Source organism: Canis lupus, chromosome 3 (genome assembly GCF_011100685.1).
Source record: "Canis lupus familiaris isolate Mischka breed German Shepherd chromosome 3, alternate assembly UU_Cfam_GSD_1.0, whole genome shotgun sequence".
NCBI lineage: Eukaryota > Metazoa > Chordata > Mammalia > Carnivora > Canidae > Canis > Canis lupus.
This window is the reverse complement of record NC_049224.1, coordinates 21,903,574-21,922,109: the sequence shown is the minus strand read 5'-3', so window position 1 is coordinate 21,922,109 and position 18,536 is coordinate 21,903,574. Positions and strand designations below refer to the sequence as shown.

The 18,536-nt window shown below is 36.0% G+C and overlaps 1 long non-coding RNA gene across 1 annotated transcript in view; it reads left to right on the top strand.

Annotated features, from left to right (window-relative positions):
* Positions 1–18,108, top strand: part of LOC111095350 — a 229,881-nt gene extending 211,773 nt beyond the window's left edge. The window contains exon 4 of the long non-coding RNA XR_005356776.1: positions 17,979–18,108. This is a non-coding gene — a long non-coding RNA (uncharacterized LOC111095350). The remainder of the gene's footprint in view (positions 1–17,978) is intronic.
* The last annotated feature ends 428 nt before the right edge of the window (positions 18,109–18,536 follow it).

Here is an 18,536-nt window from a genome sequence, read left to right as displayed (position 1 = left end):
AGAAAACCCAAAAGTCTCCACCCCAAGATTGCTAGAACTCATACAGCAATTCGGTAGCGTGGCAGGATACAAAATCAATGCCCAGAAGTCAGTGGCATTTCTATACACTAACAATGAGACTGAAGAAAGAGAAATTAAGGAGTCAATCCCATTTACAATTGCACCCAAAAGCATAAGATACCTAGGAATAAACCTAACCAAAGATGTAAAGGATCTATACCCTCAAAACTATAGAACACTTCTGAAAGAAATTGAGAAGACACAAAGAGATGGAAAAATATTCCATGCTCATGGATTGGCAGAATTAATATTGTGAAAATGTCAATGTTACCCAGGGCAATATACACGTTTAATGCAATCCCTATCAAAATACCATGGACTTTCTTCAGAGAGTTAGAACAAATTATTTTAAGATTTGTGTGGAATCAGAAAAGACCCCGAATAGCCAGGGGAATTTTAAAAAAGAAAACCATATCTGGGGGCATCACAATGCCAGATTTCAGGTTGTACTACAAAGCTGTGGTCATCAAGACAGTGTGGTACTGGCACAAAAACAGACACATAGATCAGTGGAACAGAATAGAGAATCCAGAAGTGGACCCTGAACTTTATGGTCAACTAATATTCGATAAAGGAGGAAAGACTATCCATTGGAAGAAAGACAGTCTCTTCAATAAATGGTGCTGGGAAAATTGGACATCCACATGCAGAAGAATGAAACTAGACCACTCTCTTTCACCATACACAAAGATAAACTCAAAATGGATGAAAGATCTAAATGTGAGACAAGATTCCATCAAAATCCTAGAGAAGAACACAGGCAACACCCTTTTTGAACTCGGCCATAGTAGCTTCTTGCAAGATACATCCACGAAGGCAAAAGAAACAAAAGCAAAAATGAACTATTGGGACTTCATCAAGATAAGAAGCTTTTGCACAGCAAAGGATACAGTCAACAAAACTCAAAGACAACCTACAGAATGGGAGAAGATATTTGCAAATGACATATCAGATAAAGGGCTAGTTTCCAAGATCTATAAAGAACTTATTAAACTCAACACCAAAGAAACAAACAATCCAATCATGAAATGGGCAAAAGACATGAACAGAAATCTCACAGAGGAAGACATAGACATGGCCAACATGCATATGAGAAAATGCTCTGCATCACTTGCCATCAGGGAAATACAAATCAAAACTACAATGAGATACCACCTCACACCAGTGAGAATGGGGAAAATTAACAAGGCAGGAAACAACAAATGTTGGAGAGAATGCGGAGAAAAGGGAACCCTCTTACACTGTTGGTGGGAATGTGAACTGGTGCAGCCACTCTGGAAAACTGTGTGGAGGTTCCTCAAAGAGTTAAAAATAGACCTGCCCTACGACCCAGCAATTGCACTGTTGGGGATTTACCCCAAAGATACAGATGCAATGAAACGCCGGGACACCTGCACCCCGATGTTTATAGCAGCAATGGCCACGATAGCCAAACTGTGGAAGGAGCCTCGGTGTCCATCGAAAGATGAATGGATAAAGAAGATGTGGTTTATGTATACAATGGAATATTACTCAGCTATTAGAAATGACAAATACCCACCATTTGCTTCAACGTGGATGGAACTGGAGGGTATTATGCTGAGTGAAGTAAGTCAGTCGGAGAAGGACAAACATTATATGTTCTCATTCATTTGGGGAATATAAATAATAGTGAAAGGGAATATAAGGGAAGGGAGAAGAAATGTGTGGGAAATATCAGAAAGGGAGACAGAACGTAAAGACTGCTAACTCTGGGAAACGAACTAGGGGTGGTAGAAGGGGAGGAGGGCGGGGGGTGGGAGTGAATGGGTGACGGGCACTGGGGGTTATTCTGTATGTTAGTAAATTGAACACCAATAAAAAATAAATTAAAAAAAAAAAGAAGCCACTGTTAGTCTTAATAATGCACTAAATAGACTACTATAGTAAAGATCAGAAACTTCATTAACTTTTATTCTTTTCTGAGTTGCCCTTCAATCCAACACTATATGAAGACAAGAAAGGTAAAAATACTCTATCAAATCACCTCCCTCAAGCTGTTAAAATTAAATAGACAGAATCCTTAGGATATAGAACATATCCCAGTTTTATCCAAATGGCTTGAATTTAATCTCTTTTGCTACCATGAGGATAATCTGAAATAGGTTAACTGTTAAAGTGACCTGCTTTTGTCAGGCTGCCAACTACTCTCAGTATACTTCTTTTCCTTAGGAAAGAACAAGATGCAACTTAAACAATTGAAAGTGCTGCCCATGATAACTTCATAATATAGATGGTAAACATATTAAAAATGCCTCACAAAAGTAAAAATAATAAACCCATGGCAGGTTTTTGGTTGGATTTTGTGTGTGTATGTTTTGCCAATTCAGTAGCAACTATAAGACTGCAATTTGCTATGTGTAGAAATTTTGGCTAAAACTGAATGTTTCAAATATTAAATCTAATACAGTAAAAAATTTGTTGGTAGCTAGACACCCCTCTAATCTTTCCAATATGCATAATCCTTTTTTAAAAAGATTTTATTTATTTATTCATTAGAGACACAGGCAGAGGGAGAAGCAGGCTCCATGCAGGGAGCCCGATGTGGGACTCAATCCCAGAACTCCAGGATTACGACCTGAGCTGGAAGGCAGACCCTCAACCGCTGAGCCACCCAGATATCCCATATGCATAATCTTTTATACCATTTCTCCATTAGATTCATTTGGTATGAGGAAATAGTTCTCCTAAAGCTCTAAGTAATATTAAAATCAATTTAGGGATCCCTGGGTGGCGCAGCGGTTTAGCGCCTGCCTTTGGCCCAGGGCGCGATCCTGGAGACTCGGGATGGAGTCCCACGTCGGGCTCCCTGTGCATGGAGCCTGCTTCTCCCTCTGCCTGTGTCTCTGCCTCTCTCTCTCTCTCTCTCTCTCTGTGTGACTATCATAAATAAGTAAAAATTTTTAAAAAATAAAATAAAATAAATTTAATGAAGTTTGGAGAAGTACATATTTCTGAAACTGAAAAGAATTTTAGGAATCATATAATCACACCTCTCTCATTTTAAAGGTGAGAATTCTCAGTCTTAGAGATCCAGTTCACACTATGCAAAAATCAGGAACCTAGGTTCCTAAATCTGTCCTAGGTATTCTTTCTGTAGTGAGAAAATTATTTTCTAAGTCTCTCATCCTTTTGAATAAAATGCATATACATGGAAAAGTTTGCTAAGATCTTAGGGGTTCATTAAACACTCATGGATGCCATGACAGTCTCTAAATTAGAAAATGCTACATAGAGACAGTTAACTAGCCACCTGGATAAAGAAAAGGTGGATTGGTATCACATTTTATGGTAAAGTAACTTCTAAGTGGATTAAAATCTTAAATATGGGGATCCCTGGGTGGCGCAGCAGTTTGGCGCCTGCCTTTGGCCAGGGCATGATCCTGGAGACCCCGGATCGAGTCCCACATCGGGCTCCCGGTGCATGGAGCCTGCTTCTCCCTCTGCATGTGTCTCTGCCTTTCTCTCTCTCTCTCTCTCTGTGACTATCATAAATGAATTAAAAAAAATTAAAAAAAAAGAATATTTCAAATAAAATCTTAAATATGAAAATGAGGCAATTAATATTCTGGAATAAATCATGGCAAAATAAGGGTTGAGTCTAACAGTAACTCAAAAATCCACTAACCCAAAAGTAAAGAGTAATAAATTTGACTATTAAAAAAAAAAACAGAAAAACATTGGCAGACAAATCTAAAAATCTATCCAACACTATACACACTAAGGGCTAAGCTAATGTGGTAGGTAAATAGCTGCTCAGTGAAGTCCATGCCCTAATCTGCTGAATCTATAAATGTTATATTACAAGCCAAAAGGAATTTGCAAATGTAATTGGTTTTAAGATGATAAATATGTAGTAATTTGTTACAGCGGTGAGAGAAAACTAGCACAATAGTCTGGAGTGAAAATTTGGTCTACAGATATAGCTGCAGACGTATTAAGTAATTTTTGAAAATTGTTTTTCATTGCAGCATTGCTCGTTACTTCCAGTAAAAGACTGAAAGCACCTAAGTGCTCATAAATAGGAACTTATTAAATAAATTCTGTTATATCCATTTTATGGATTACTACTCAGCTATAAAAAATGAGAAAGCTTTTCATATTGGTATGAAAAGATATCCAAGATAGACTGTTAAATGAAAAATGCAGGTATAGTACCATGTATATAAAAAGAGGAAAAAATACAAATATATGTATATTTACTTGTATATGTATAAAGTCCTTTGGAAGAGTAGAGAAGAAAGCAATAACTATGGTTACCTATTTGTAGTGAGGGAAAAGTAGGGAGATAGAGTTCATAGAAGATTTTTCTCTATACATTTTATTAATTTTTTAGTCATACAAATGTATTGCCTTTCTAGTATATAGATAGATTGTACATACATAAATACATAGATAATATACAAAAATAATATACTTCCAGTGCTTCTGTACTGCTCTGTGCTTCCTTACATATATGTGACTGCTTAATGGTGTGAGTCATCAGTAAAGAAAAGTTTTTTCCATCTAAATGAAGGAGGATGAAAGAAAAGGGTTGAGAGAAAGAAAAAAATCTTTTCGATCCCTAATTAATAGTCTATGTTCTGTTATTGGTAAATAAAATGTTTGCTTTTCCCAGTTTCACTGGAGCTGTGGTACAAATACCTCCTAAACGGTAACATAATATCCCCTGAGTATCTCACATGAATAAATGTGACTGACCTACAAAGCTTCATGACATTTATGGGTAGATAGAGATATACACATGCACATACATGCATACATACATACATGTACTTTTCAAGGTCGTGGGAGAAATAGAAAAGAGTGATAAATAATGAGGGTCAAATATTGAAAAGGGTACCAAAGGCAAGCTACTTTCCTAACAGCTAATCCTAACCTCCCCCACATTCAGCATCTCAGAACTTTTCCTGATCAGCACCCTAAGAAGGAGCCCTCTTTCCTCACAGCAGGGGCTTTATTCAATAGTATAGGTCATGAAAGTAAGTAGATTTTCCCAATATTCATAGAGTAAATCGGAGACCCAAGAAATGGCAGAAACCCAGCCTTTTCAGTTCTCCGCCAGAATTTTAGAGGATCCGTCGGATGCAGATTTGGCTGCTGCTAAGAGCAGGAACAAACACATAGGGGAGGGCGGTGCTGGGTGGGTCTGAAAAGAACTTTTCAAATAGCTAGGGAAGCTATTCAAAAGCATATTCAAATAGCTAGAATATGATCGGAGAGGTGATTTCGGGCAGCATGTGGAAATCTTAAAGACTAAGTAACACTAACTAAGCAAGCAGGCACCTTTAAATGTTGTTCAGAAAAGAGTGACAGGGTCAGAGATATGCTTTGGAGATTAATCTGACAAAGTGCACAACGTGGATGGGATGAGAAGGACAAGAGGCCAGAAAAGTTGTAGGCAAGGGCATGAGAAACAGCTCCTTTAGACTTGAAATCTAGTTTAACCTTCTACAAATTAGTGGGGCTGCTTGGAAGTTGGATTACTTACTGCTAAATCTGATTAAATCCCAAAAGCATTTTTTAAAGAAGAGATTAAAGGAAGGAAAGTCAGAAGTTAGAACCAAATGAAAGTATCTACAATTCTTCAAAAAAATCATTTCCAAAGGGCTATTCAGTTAATTTAAAAAACACTCCGACGCATCCATGGCTAAAACTCTGATATTTCTCATAATAAATGTCATTTCTAAAGTGTAATTGCATAACACATCGCTAAAACAGTAATGAAAGAATCTTAGAGCATCCATCAAAGGACACTGAATGTGAAATAAACAGCGTTAGTTTAGAGTTGGACGACTGGGGCGCAGCACGTTAGACAGCACTGCCCTCTGCAGTTAAACATGTTCTACTAACCAATCTCTGTGGTGCTTGCTTTGGCAGCTCATATACCAATCCCTGGAATCTGGGTATAAATCCATGCTTGAAACTCTTCAGATATCTTGTCATTTCCTTTACTATAGCTGACCAACCATAGCACTACCAAAGTTTCCTAACTGGAGGCCTGCAGGAAGAGTTTCTTATAATGATGGAAAGTAGCAATAACAAGTATAAAACTGAATAGAGCAAACCCAGGTTTTTTTTGTTTGTTTGTTTGTTTGTTTGTTTGTTTGTGACTATTGTGTACCAGGCACTGTTCTCAGTGAACAAGATTCGCAGTTTTCTTCCTGAATTCTTGATGCTTCTACTTTATGGAAGAGTAGCAACAGATAATTTAAAAATCATCAGACAATTAAATAAAAACACTTAGTTGTGATAATGGCATAGAGTAAACAACAACAACAAAAAGAGGCTAAGACAGGTGGATCTCACTAAAGGAGGTAATATTTCATTTGAGACCTGAAGGATGATAACGACCTAAGCATATAAGGAGTGGGAAAAAAGTAGCTGGGATGGCTTGTGCAAAGGTCCTGGGGCAGAGACTCACATATTCTAAGGCTAGAAGAAAGACAGTGTTATTAGAGAATGTTGAACAAATGAAACACCGCTGAGAGAGCTGAAAAGCTAAGCTGAGATAGATCAAAAGTACTACCTACCTTGAGTACCAGGTTAGGAAATTGAATGAGAAACTTTTGAAGGGTTTTAAGTGAAAACTGATTTGATAGTGGTTATGTTGTTATAAGATCATTTGTGTTGCTCTGTAACAAATAATTTCCAGAGGGATAAGAGAAGGGAGGGGTCCAGACCATTTCAGATTATTTTCCCACAATTTAACAAACTCATTCTAGTTTAATTTTTTGTGTTATGCACTTGGAGGTGTGTTAAGGAAAATAAAGGGTATATTCGTTTATAACAAATCAATTAATAGTTTTAAATTGAAATACTTGCCCTGAAATTATGTCATTGTCCTCAGGAAAAGAAGATAGCTTGGTGACTATTTAATTACAATTTTTAGATGGGATTAAGATAATAAAAATCACAGGTTAAATTTCAAACAAAAAGAGTTCATAATGATCTGTTCTCTGATTTAGGATGGAAAAACCCACCCTGGGATAATAGAATTCACCCTGAAGATCTAACCTTCAATTAGAAACACCATAGATAGTGAACGATTCCTCTATTATCCTTGTGCAGTCAGGAAATTCGTCTTAACATAAACTTTAAATCCCTCTCATGTTAGCATGAGAAATATTTAAAAAAAAAAAAAAACTCACAACTAGGATTTCCCAGCCACGAAGTTCTTTCTCATCCATATCCATGGGTAAATGGCAAGTTTATTTCTGATCTAGAACAAGAGAATAGAAATAAAACTGTGATTTTTGTCCAGGAGATTAAATGTGTTAATCCACTCATTCTGAGCCCATTATCACACTTTCTCCTTTAAGTTAAAGAGAGAGAGAATTTTGCTCACTATAACTCATCTAGAATCTCTTTTTTGTCCTTTGAAACAATTTGGTTTTATCCATGCTACAGCTCCACAGAGTGGGAAATTTCTTTTCCATATTAAGTGATACATGGAACCTTCTAGTTTCTGGCTAAAGCATTAATGAACACTTAAGGACTTCTGGAATTGAATTAGCTGCCACAGTACCTTGACATTATTCAGATTTCTTAGTCCAGGCTTTCAGAGCTTCCAGGTAGCTATATGAAATCATGAAGGCAATATTAATAGCTGGATTAAGAATCTTCCAACTGATGACAGAACCTGCCGGTACAAATAACTAAATAAGATTAATACCGTATTGATAATACTCCCCATAGTTTGATGCACACTATCATCTATTTCAGTCTCTAATACATCTGCTATGCTTTAGTTTTATTTCTTAGTGAATATAAATAGCAGAAAGCCAATATCTGTGTAATACTAAGACCCTTTTCTGCAGCAATGAGTCAAAATTTGACTCCAGGAATATTAGGTTCACTTATCAACTGTCAGCGTGCATTCGTGTGTGTGTGTGTGCATGTGTGTGTTAGATTAACAGTTCCAGAGTCTGAGTAATGCTAAAAATTCAAAGGATATTGAAGTCTAACAAATTTATCAATACCCCTACTGATTTATCTTCTTTACAGCAGTGGAAATATAAAAAATAGTTAGTCCAAATTTTAAATTAGGAATTGTTGAAACTGGAGTATTATCTCATGCTCCTGAGGACACATCTTTACTCTGGAATGGGTAAACCATGAAAATTCTGTTCAGCATTCCAAGTAGTCACTGCAGCAGTCAGGCTGAAGGCAAGCTTCTAAGACTATTCTGGACTAATTAGCAATATAATTTTTATTTATTTTTTTTCTTTTTTTTTTTAGCAATATAATTTTTTTAAAAAAATCTTCCTTTATGGCTGGCGTCTGCTGTTACAAACCAAACACCAAGAGTATATTTTTCTAAAAATAACATTTATTCATTTTTAAATTTTTCTTCTTTCCTCTGCCTGAAGAATTACATTTTCTTCCTATCCTCATTGCTAAGATTCTTCAATATAAATGACTCTACAAATGTCAATGTCTTAATTTTGTTTTACCAACGGTTATTGCCAAATGTACCTTAAGAGAGGCAAACAAGTGAGTTGGAATTAGGTCCAGTTCATGCCTACCAGAAGAAAAAAATAAACTACACAGAGCCATGGATCAGGAACCCAGTGCTCAGTGAGGAGGCAGGCTGTGAGTTTGAGGGATTCCAACAAGTATTTTATTCAGAATATGCATGATTATATATATTATACCATAGGAAGTATTCTACATTTGCTTTTTATTGCAGTGCTCTTGTGGGAATAATTCCTGCAAGCTTAGCCTAGAGCCTGTATCTCCAGCCCTTTCAATAATTGTGTACGCATCCAGTTCCCTATATTAAATCTCTTTTTGCTTAAACTAAGTAAAGTGGTTTTTATTGTCTTCAACTGAACCTTGACTGATATACTGGTAATTCTATTTCTTCTTGAGCACTAGTTATTGAATTACAAAAATTCAAGAAATTAGGGAAGGTGAGGTAGTTTAAAATCTAACGGGATATCCTGTGGTTTACTTGTAAAGGCAAGTACAACATAAATGCAAGATTGGATCCACTTCACTAGAGTAATTTCTAAAAGATATTTGCTACAAGCTTTGAATATATTTCCAGGCATGCTTCTTTTAGGTACAATTCTTTATAGCTATTGTCTTCAATAATTCACTCTCTGTTTTTCTTCTTGTTGCTAAATTGGCAGAAGGCATCATCCAGAAAAATCTTCCTGAAAATCAGATTGCAGTGGTGAAAGTCTCTGTATTAAGTTTATTTATTTTTAAAAGATTAGAGATTTAAAAGGCTCCAAAAATCATTAATGAACCCAGACTCCTATGCTTCACTGCATGCTCCCCATCTCCATTTGGATTTAAGGAACATCTTAAACTTAACAGGAACCTCCCTACTTAGTTTCAATATCCAGCAAATGATGTTGTCATTCACTCAGTTGCTAGGACTGAAAACCCACTAGTAATCCTTAGCTTCTCTCTTTCTCTCACATCCCAGATACAACCTACCTGACTTTTGGCCTATCAAAATAAATTCTGAATCAGATCTTTTATCACCACTCTTTTGGTGAAGCAGTCAGGCTCAGGTAGGAAAGAGATACAGAATGCTTTTTTGGGGGAGAGAGTATTTAATGAGTATTACATATTCAAAAAAAAAAAAAAACCTCTCACTTCAAGACTAAAATTTCTGAATGCTTCCCCTTCAGAGCTCTTTTCCCAGGTCTTGCATGGCTAGCTCCCTCACTTCAGTAGCAGTGATTTTCAAATGACACCGTCTCTGAGAGGCTGAGAGCCCAAGCTGAAAGAGCCAAAACTCTTGCTTCCAGCATTCTTGATCTTCTTCCCTTGCCTTACTTTCTTTCAGACCATTTAACATAGTATTATATATTTGTTGATTCAGTTGTTTCTTTTGCACTTCCCTACCTAGGATAATATTTCTATGAGGCTAAGAAATCTGTGGTACTTGCCACTGAATTCCTACACCTGGTGATATCTAAGTAGGAGCTCAACAGATGCTTGTGACAACGCAGAACCTCCATACCATTTTCTTTTTGATTGTCTTAAGTGTTATTGTACTATTAAAAAGTGCTAAAATTTTAGCCTGCCCCACCTTCAGAATTACAACATGAACCAGACTATTGGCCTGGGCCATATTTAATATTCTTTATGGTTCTTCTATTTTTATTATAGCCATCACTGGGTTCAAGATTCATCAGAAAAGGGATCCCTGGGTGGCGCAGCAGTTTGGCGCCTGCCTTTGGCCCAGGGTGCGATCCTGGAGACCCGAGATCGAGTCCCACGTCGGGCTCCCGGTGCATGGAGCCTGCTTCTCCCTCTGCCTGTGTCTCTGCCTTTCTCTCTCTCTCTCTCTCTCTCTCTCTGTGTGACTATCATAAATAAATAAAAATTAAAATTAAAAAAAAGGATTCATCAGAAAAGCTCTGTACAAAATGCTTAAAGTGTGGCATTCATCATTTCTGAAAAACTTCTTAACACACTTATAGCAGTAAAGGATCATCCTAAAAGAAGGGCATCAATCATTACACTGGAGTTAAAGGAAGAAGTTCTGTAGAGAATTGCTCCACTATGTGCTCCATATACAGGTATGATATATATGCACATTGCTTTGTGGCATCAAATCAGTTACTAACAGTCTTTGAGATTACTACATTTATTAATTATTTGCATATGGCTACAATGTTAAGTGAATCTCAGCTAACTAAAAACAGGCCCTGATATTTTTCTGGTATATCATTTGTTTGACTCCTAAAGTAGTAATGCAATCTTGAACATTGAGTTCCTTCCCTTTATTCAATATTCTTAAAATATTTATTTTCTATTAATTACTAAAATATTGATGATTAACAATCACAGTAATCCTATACATTGCATTTAGGATATATAATTTTAAAGCCTGTTTGTGAATATAGTATTCCTTTATTATTTTAATATAGCCCACAAGATGTTATTGTTCCCATTTAACAGATGAAGAAATAGACTAAAAAGGCAAGCTATTTACTTACATCCATAGGAGACAGTATTAAACCATCTGAAAATAGTTTTAATATTCTTTCCACTCTCAAAAACCATAGATCTGAGCAGATACACAAAAGCTAGGATCCCTATCCTTGAAGTAATAACAAACTAGTTATAGACACATGATATACACATAGCAGTAATTTAACTGAGTAACAATACATATGGAGAGAATGGGCAGCCATCATTTATGCAGGCTCCTCCAGACTTCCTCTGGCCAACACTGGGATTGATACTTGACACCAACCTCTCCTCTGGCCAACACTGTGGTAAAGACTTGATACTAACTTCATTTAATTCTGAAAACAAATGCCATAAGTAATTGCCGTGCTCCCCAATTCATAAGTGAAGAGATTGCATCAGAGTACAAGTTTACATGGATGGTAAGCATTGGAGCCAGGATTCAAATCCACGTGTGTATATTTCCAAAGCCCACACTCTAACATTGTTCTTTATAATGAAGAAAATTAATATATTATAATTAATAAAAAGAAACACCCATGTGCAGACACACACACACACACACACACACACACCTTTTCGTAGGTTTCAGAGAATGAGGAATATTGTCCTTGGATGAAGGCTCCATGGAGTTTTAAAGAGTTACCTCAAGAAAGAGTGGAACAGAAAAAATGCAGGAAACATTCTGAGTAGACAGTAAAAACTTGATAATAAATGTGGTGCCTTCTGGAAAGAATTGAGAAAATTAGTCTAGAGTAGGAAATATCTTAAGTTAAGGAGGAGGAAAGAGGAGGACAAAGTCAGATTATAGAGGACTAGGATAACTAAATGGAGAAAATTTGACTTTTTTTCTAGTAAGAATGGGAAATAGCTTCAATGACATTTGTGTTTAAAATTAGTCAAATAAAGGTTTATGAATGAAAGACTAAGCAAAGACCAGGTGCAGAGACTAATTAGGAAATACACCACAGTGCAAGGGGGAATGTATAACAACCTGGTCAACTGAGCAAACAATAAAATAGGATCAGAGATCTGGGGCCAGGGTCAAGAAAAAGCTCTATTTTCATCCCAGTATGACTTGGATGACAAAGAATTAAATTTTAAAAAGTAAGATTGCATTGAGCTGTCAAGAGAAAATGAAATTTCAAGCCTGGATTGTAGAAAAAATCTTTCTAAAAAGAACAAAGATCTCTTTCTCTCCTCAATAAGTTCTGTGATCAGATGAGCTGATGAACCAAAGGGTGGTTCTTTGAGACAAAACCTTCAACAGATCCAAGCCTTGTTAATTCCTGAGACCAAAAGACTTGCACCTTATTTTCATCTCTACCACTTAACAGCAATATCAAAAAGCTGAAATTTATAGACTCAGTTTTATCATATGGTAAAATGAGCTTTTGGGGTAAATCATCTCAAAGATATAAAGAGAGACAGAGATAGAGCTATAGATAGAGATATAGCCTATGAGTCTCACTGTCTTGCCATCTTAGTGGCATAGGGCAGCATGATTTATGTGGGGAAAGAGCATCATTGATTTCTTTTATGAACCAGGTTTACCAGTGCAGCTCATATCACCACATCTGGGAAAGGTACACAAAGAATTCAGTAAAAGGAAAAGAAAGATGAATATGGAGATATGAAAGATTTTATTGAGACTGAACTATATCTAGATTTGACTGTAAGCCTTTTGCCACTTTCCTTGATTTTTAAGGTTTACTGGTGTCATTTGAAAAGACAGAGATCTCTTTTACAAAGAGTAACTAGGCTTCATTACTTATTCCAATTCAGACTGATAAGGAATAGCAATGGTCTTTTAAGTATAAATCCCCACTTAGAGTGAAAGAATAGCATGATTGAATAGTAGTGTTTGCCACGTATATAGGTGAGAATTGATGTCAGCGTTCTATATAATATGATTTCTGAGCTATATTTATTTATTTTGACTAAAAATCATCTTTAAACCCTACCTAAGCTAGAGAGTCAAATCTTTTATAGTTCATAGTTTATTTCTTCATTTTTTATAACCGTCTTTGATACTCTAACTAGTAATACTTTCTCCAGTATAGAAACTATGACTAATTAAAAAAAAGATTATAACTCTAAATACAAGTGGAATTTTGGAACCAAATTGTGTTCCAGATTATCTGTTAACTTTACATATTCTAAGGTATATTCCTCTAGCATGGGAATCAACTAAAGTTTTTAATCATAATTATTATTTTCTGATCTTTTGGAGTTATTGCCTTAAAGTGTTGGTCTAAGATTTATGTATATATTATAAACTACAACAATGTAGAGAGTTTTGGTATAACATAACAAAAATCTAGATAGATGAGGCTATTTCCATAAGTAAGAAACATTCTCAGGTAAAAGTTTAATTCTTTTAGTAGCCCAGGAATCTGCTTCTCTAAGCTGAATGCAGGACAGGAGATTTATTACATAAAGTATAATCTAATTGGGTATTCAGTATGAATAACTTCATTAAGACTTCAGGATAAAGACATTATTTTCAAGCAGGGTCAGAGGGGTAAATTAGGTAATGAAAAAAGTGATTAACTGAAAGTAGTCCTTTTAATTTGCTTTAATCATAATTATTAGCAATAAAACTACCCAATCAACATATTAATTTATTTTCACCAATTGGGCTGGAAGAGAAAGCTTATTAGGAGACCATGCATCTAAAAGATGACTTTTAAGTAATTATTCAACAAATATTTATTCAATACCAACTATATGCAAGGTACTATGGAGAATACAATAACTGATAAAACACCTATCCTCCTGCCTATCCTCAGGAGACTTAAAGTTGCATCAGAGGCCATAAAATGTGAGAGAGGAGATGAAGGAAGAGAGTGGAAGAGAAGAGAAGGGAGGAAGAGGAAAGAATCAGTAAGAAAAGTGGCAATTTTAAATGTATTTTTCTCTGCCAACTAGAAGTACCATAAATCCTAGGAAATCATACTATCCTATTTGGAGGCCCACTACAAAATATTTTAAGACCCTCTAGTTCAAAAACCACAAAATGTATTTATTATCCAATCATCAATCCTTCCTTAGGAGGAAAGCTGTATAGAAATGTAATGATTGCAAACAATACTACCATTACCTAGTGGATATTCTTCATGGACACTGTTAAGCAGCTATAGGACTCTTCCCCAATGAGAACAGATTCAACCTCAAAATCCTCTATACAGCACTCTCAGTGGCCCCCACTGGTCAATGAAAACAGGTGCAAAATATGCTACCAATTTGCTACCTTTGGTTTAATGACTGATAATATATATATAAAGACTTTAGCAATGGATTTTAGAATCACTTTATGCTAGCATTGTTTTGCTACTTAGTAGCTATATGATCTTGAAAATTTTAGCTGACTCCTTTTTTTTTTTTTTAACTAACTCCTAAATGGAAGTTTCCTCATATGTAAAACAGGAATGTATCTATGTTTTAGTAGAGGTAATGGGATCATGTAAAAAAAAAACACTTGGTATAAAGCCTGGTATATAATAAATACTGGCTCTATAGCAGGCACTTTGGGTAAAGTGAAAGGAATAAACAGATTAAGAGGATCCCTGCCCTTAAAATTTTCTTATTATGGTCTGAAGAGGTAAGTATAAACAGGTGAGTTTTTGTCAGGTGTTCCAACTGCTGTGATAAAGGCACATTTCTGTTATCAGTTCTATAGGAAGATTTCAGGAAAAATTTTGACATCTAGCAAAATATTGACTATAAGAATACGGATCTTAAGGGGGCCTGGGTGGCTCATTGAGCACCAGGCCCTTGATTTCAGCTCAAGTCATGATCTCAGGGTCCTAGAAACAAGCCCCATGTTGGGCTCTATGGCCAGTGGGGAGATTCTTTCTCTCTCCCTCTCCCTTTGACCCTCCCCTCATGCTCGCTCACATGCTCTCTTTCTCTCTCCCTCGCTCTCTCTGAAATAAACAGATATTTTTTAAAAGGAATATGGATCTTAGAGAAAGGTTAAATAACATATCCTAAAGAAAACCAGTATTTAAGAAATGGTTGGATGCAAGAAGAGAATTTAGCAAGAAGAATGAGAGCTAGAGTGACAGGAGAGGAAACAGGAGAGAGTAATGACACCAGTACCAAAGTAGAATTTGGGATTTTCAAAGCTTTAAAGAGTCTCAGTGAGAGAAGGAATAAAAAATTGTTTATCAGTTGTGTAGAGCAAGGTGCCCTTAGCAAGAATGATTTTAATGGATTGTGGGGATGTAAGTCAGATTCCTAAACATTAAGTAGTAAATGGAGAGTGAAATCTTAGAGTCAGTATTTTAGCTGGGACTGAGAATTTTGGTTGTGAAAGAATAGGCCTATAGCTATTAGGGTCAAAATTGAGATAGAGGTATAAGGAGATATTTGCGCATTTTCTAGAAGGATTGCAAAGTTTACAGGCTTAATAACAAAATGGTGCTCCCTTAAATATTTTCCTTGTAAAATATGAATATTCAAAAGCTCACCAGTTTTACCTATCTTGTGCCACCTTGAATAACATAAACTATAGATCATAAAGGACCCAACTCCTAGCTATTGATCACTAACTAGTCATTGCCAGCCTGTCCAATCCCTGAAGAAAAGAGAATGTCAATATCTGCTTTCATCGTAGTCTCTAAAAAATAATTTAAAAATTAATACATTTCTTAAATATAATTATATTACTTGCTGTTTAAATGATTTCAAAGGCTCCCCGCTTCCAAATTTGCATTGCATTTTCTGGTATGCTCTGGTACACACACTGCTTATTCTCTAGATGCATGTCTCTTAGTATTTCCTTTTCACTCTACCATTGTATTTTGTTGTTATGAATTATTGGTTGCTGCTGTATTTCACTGGGATGCACTAAATGCAGAGGTGTTAGGTTCTCCATTAGGTACTTTGTATGCCTGAAATGTTTACACCACTATGTCTCCTGAAGTTTCCCTCACCTGCCCAACCTCCCTTCTGAATAATTCATTACTAACTCTTCTTATCATTATTATACCTTACACATACATATCCTGATGTGTTTATCATATTTCATAGGGAGTATTTGCCCATCTGTTTTCACCACGTAGACTATGAGCTCCTTAAAAATGGATTCCAGGAGCACCTGGGTGGCTTAGTCAGGTAGGCAGCCAATTCTTGATTTCAGCTAAGGTCATGATCTAAGGGTGGTGAGATGGAGCTCCCTGCATCGGCTCCTCACCTGCTTGAGATTGTCTCCCTATCCCTCTGCCCCTCCCCCAGCTTGTGGCTCGCTCTCTCTCTCTAAAATAAATAGATAGATCTTTTAAAAAAATGTATCCCATATTATATGTAACTTTGTATCACTGCTACCTAAAATAGGCCTGGAATATAGCCACTAATTATTTTTAAATGAAGTAATGAATTAATGGATGTATGTAGATCATTTATGATTTTAGTAATAATTTTAATTAGATTTCCTGGCCCAGTACTTTTCTACACAAGCATATCTTTATACCAAAACCATAACTGAAGAATGTTCTTATAAATGGCATTTAGTAGACAGAGCATAGATGCCATATCTATTATTCTAGATTTGATACATAAATATATTTGAAGTTTCTTATTCCTAAAATAACTTTGTTTATATTTAATTAACGTTATCTCATCAAATAAAAAATATCTAACATTTTAAGACCATCTAAGCCAGAACAATTTGATATAATGAAGGCTGTATTTCCAATGAAATGATCTGGCTCCAGTTGACTAAATATGGGTTGTTACTTTTCGGTTAGAATAAGAAAATCCATATGCATCTAGGATATGTTCCCAATTGTGCTCTCAGAAATTTGATCGTGAAACTTATGAAATCCCTGAATTAGAGCTTTCTCCCTTGATATGGGCCCTCAATTTCCTGAGAGCAGGAGTGACAGGATATAATTATTCCACTTGGGTTCTCTGACAACAAATGCATTCAATCATCAATTAGGAATTAGCACACGTATGGTTTCAATTATATTGATTTATAACCAGCAACTTTTTAATACAGAATTTAGTTACAGTCTATCATGTCTTGATAATTAAAATGCACTTTGTTTTATTGTGTTTTACTGACTTGTGGGAAAACAAGTAAAATTATAAAAGCTTGCGTTGTCTGTTATTTATTTCTGCTAATCATGAGTCAGAATTTCCCTGTACCTAGAGCGTTGTAAAATCCAGATAAATATTATCACTATCATTACCACATCTAACTCTCTATATATCATTTCTCCACTATAGCATAATAATAAACAATGTTTTCCTAAACTACATCATGGACAGGAAAACATAACTCTTAATTTTATTTGTCTTGAAGATAAGAAGCACAGCCTGGGAAGTCTGGACATCTTCAAAGTCACTTTTCAAAGTACCAAATTCTGTTTTTGCACCTGTTCCCTTCTCTCTTTGATGATATCTACCCTTCATACCCAAGTCAGGACATCTATATGGCCACTCTCCTTTCTAATCCTTTATCCCTAGGGAAAGTGAGAAATGGCTTGAGTTAACTCATTATGTCTGCTGATTTATTATATATACTTAAGTGTGAATGAGTTTCACTGTATCATCAATCCTGGCCATTTGTATGGTATGCCTTGGCATAAAAGTGTTACAGGATGAACATTTTCTCGCCTTTAGAGACCCAAGTAGGTAATTTTTTCTTGTCCTTGAAATATTATGACCACTACTATGGCTTATTTGAGGTCTAAAACTAATTTATTTATTTTAGAGGAACATTTTTGTAGTAAAAGTAATGATTCTGGAAATAACCTACCTGCAGTTACCGGGTGTTATTTCTATGAGTTTTTGGGAGCTGGGATGTGTAAATAGTCACTCAAATGCATGCCTACAGTTTCTGGACTCCTTAACTTAATCTACTCTAACCAGCTTTTCTAGTTAATTGGTGACATTGCTCTTTAGAACCTCCAACTTTCCCTCACCAATCTTTCTTGCTCTTATGCGAACAGGTACCTTAGGCACAGGTCAATCCTGGGTCTTCTGTAACAGAAGATAGCCAAACAAGCCAGCTATCCACGCATGAGTTCCACAGAGCCTCTAGCTCTCCAGACCTATGAAAGCTAAAGATGAAGGAATCAGGCTGAGGTAAGGATAATCCCATCACTTACAAACTATTGAGCAATAACTATTATGTCACAGCCTGGCCAAATTCTTTAAATCCATTGGCTATGTAATTCATACAATACTGCTTTCAAGTAGGTACCAGTCTTATCCCATATTTTATAGATAAGCTGAGGTTCAGGAGCTTAGATGTTTTGCTCAATTTCATTCAAAAGGAAGTAAGAAGAGATTAAATTCAAAGCCAGACATGTTTTATTCCATAGCCATTCTTTTCAAAATTTTATTGTTAAGTGGGGAAAAGTTGCAGAGAAGGGAAAGAGGTCTTAAGGTCTTTTTTAAAAAAATTTACTTATTCGTTCATGAGAGACACAGAGAGAGAGAGAGAGAGAGAGAGAGAGAGAGGAGGCAGAGACACAGGCAGAGGGAGAAGCAGGCTCCATGAAGGG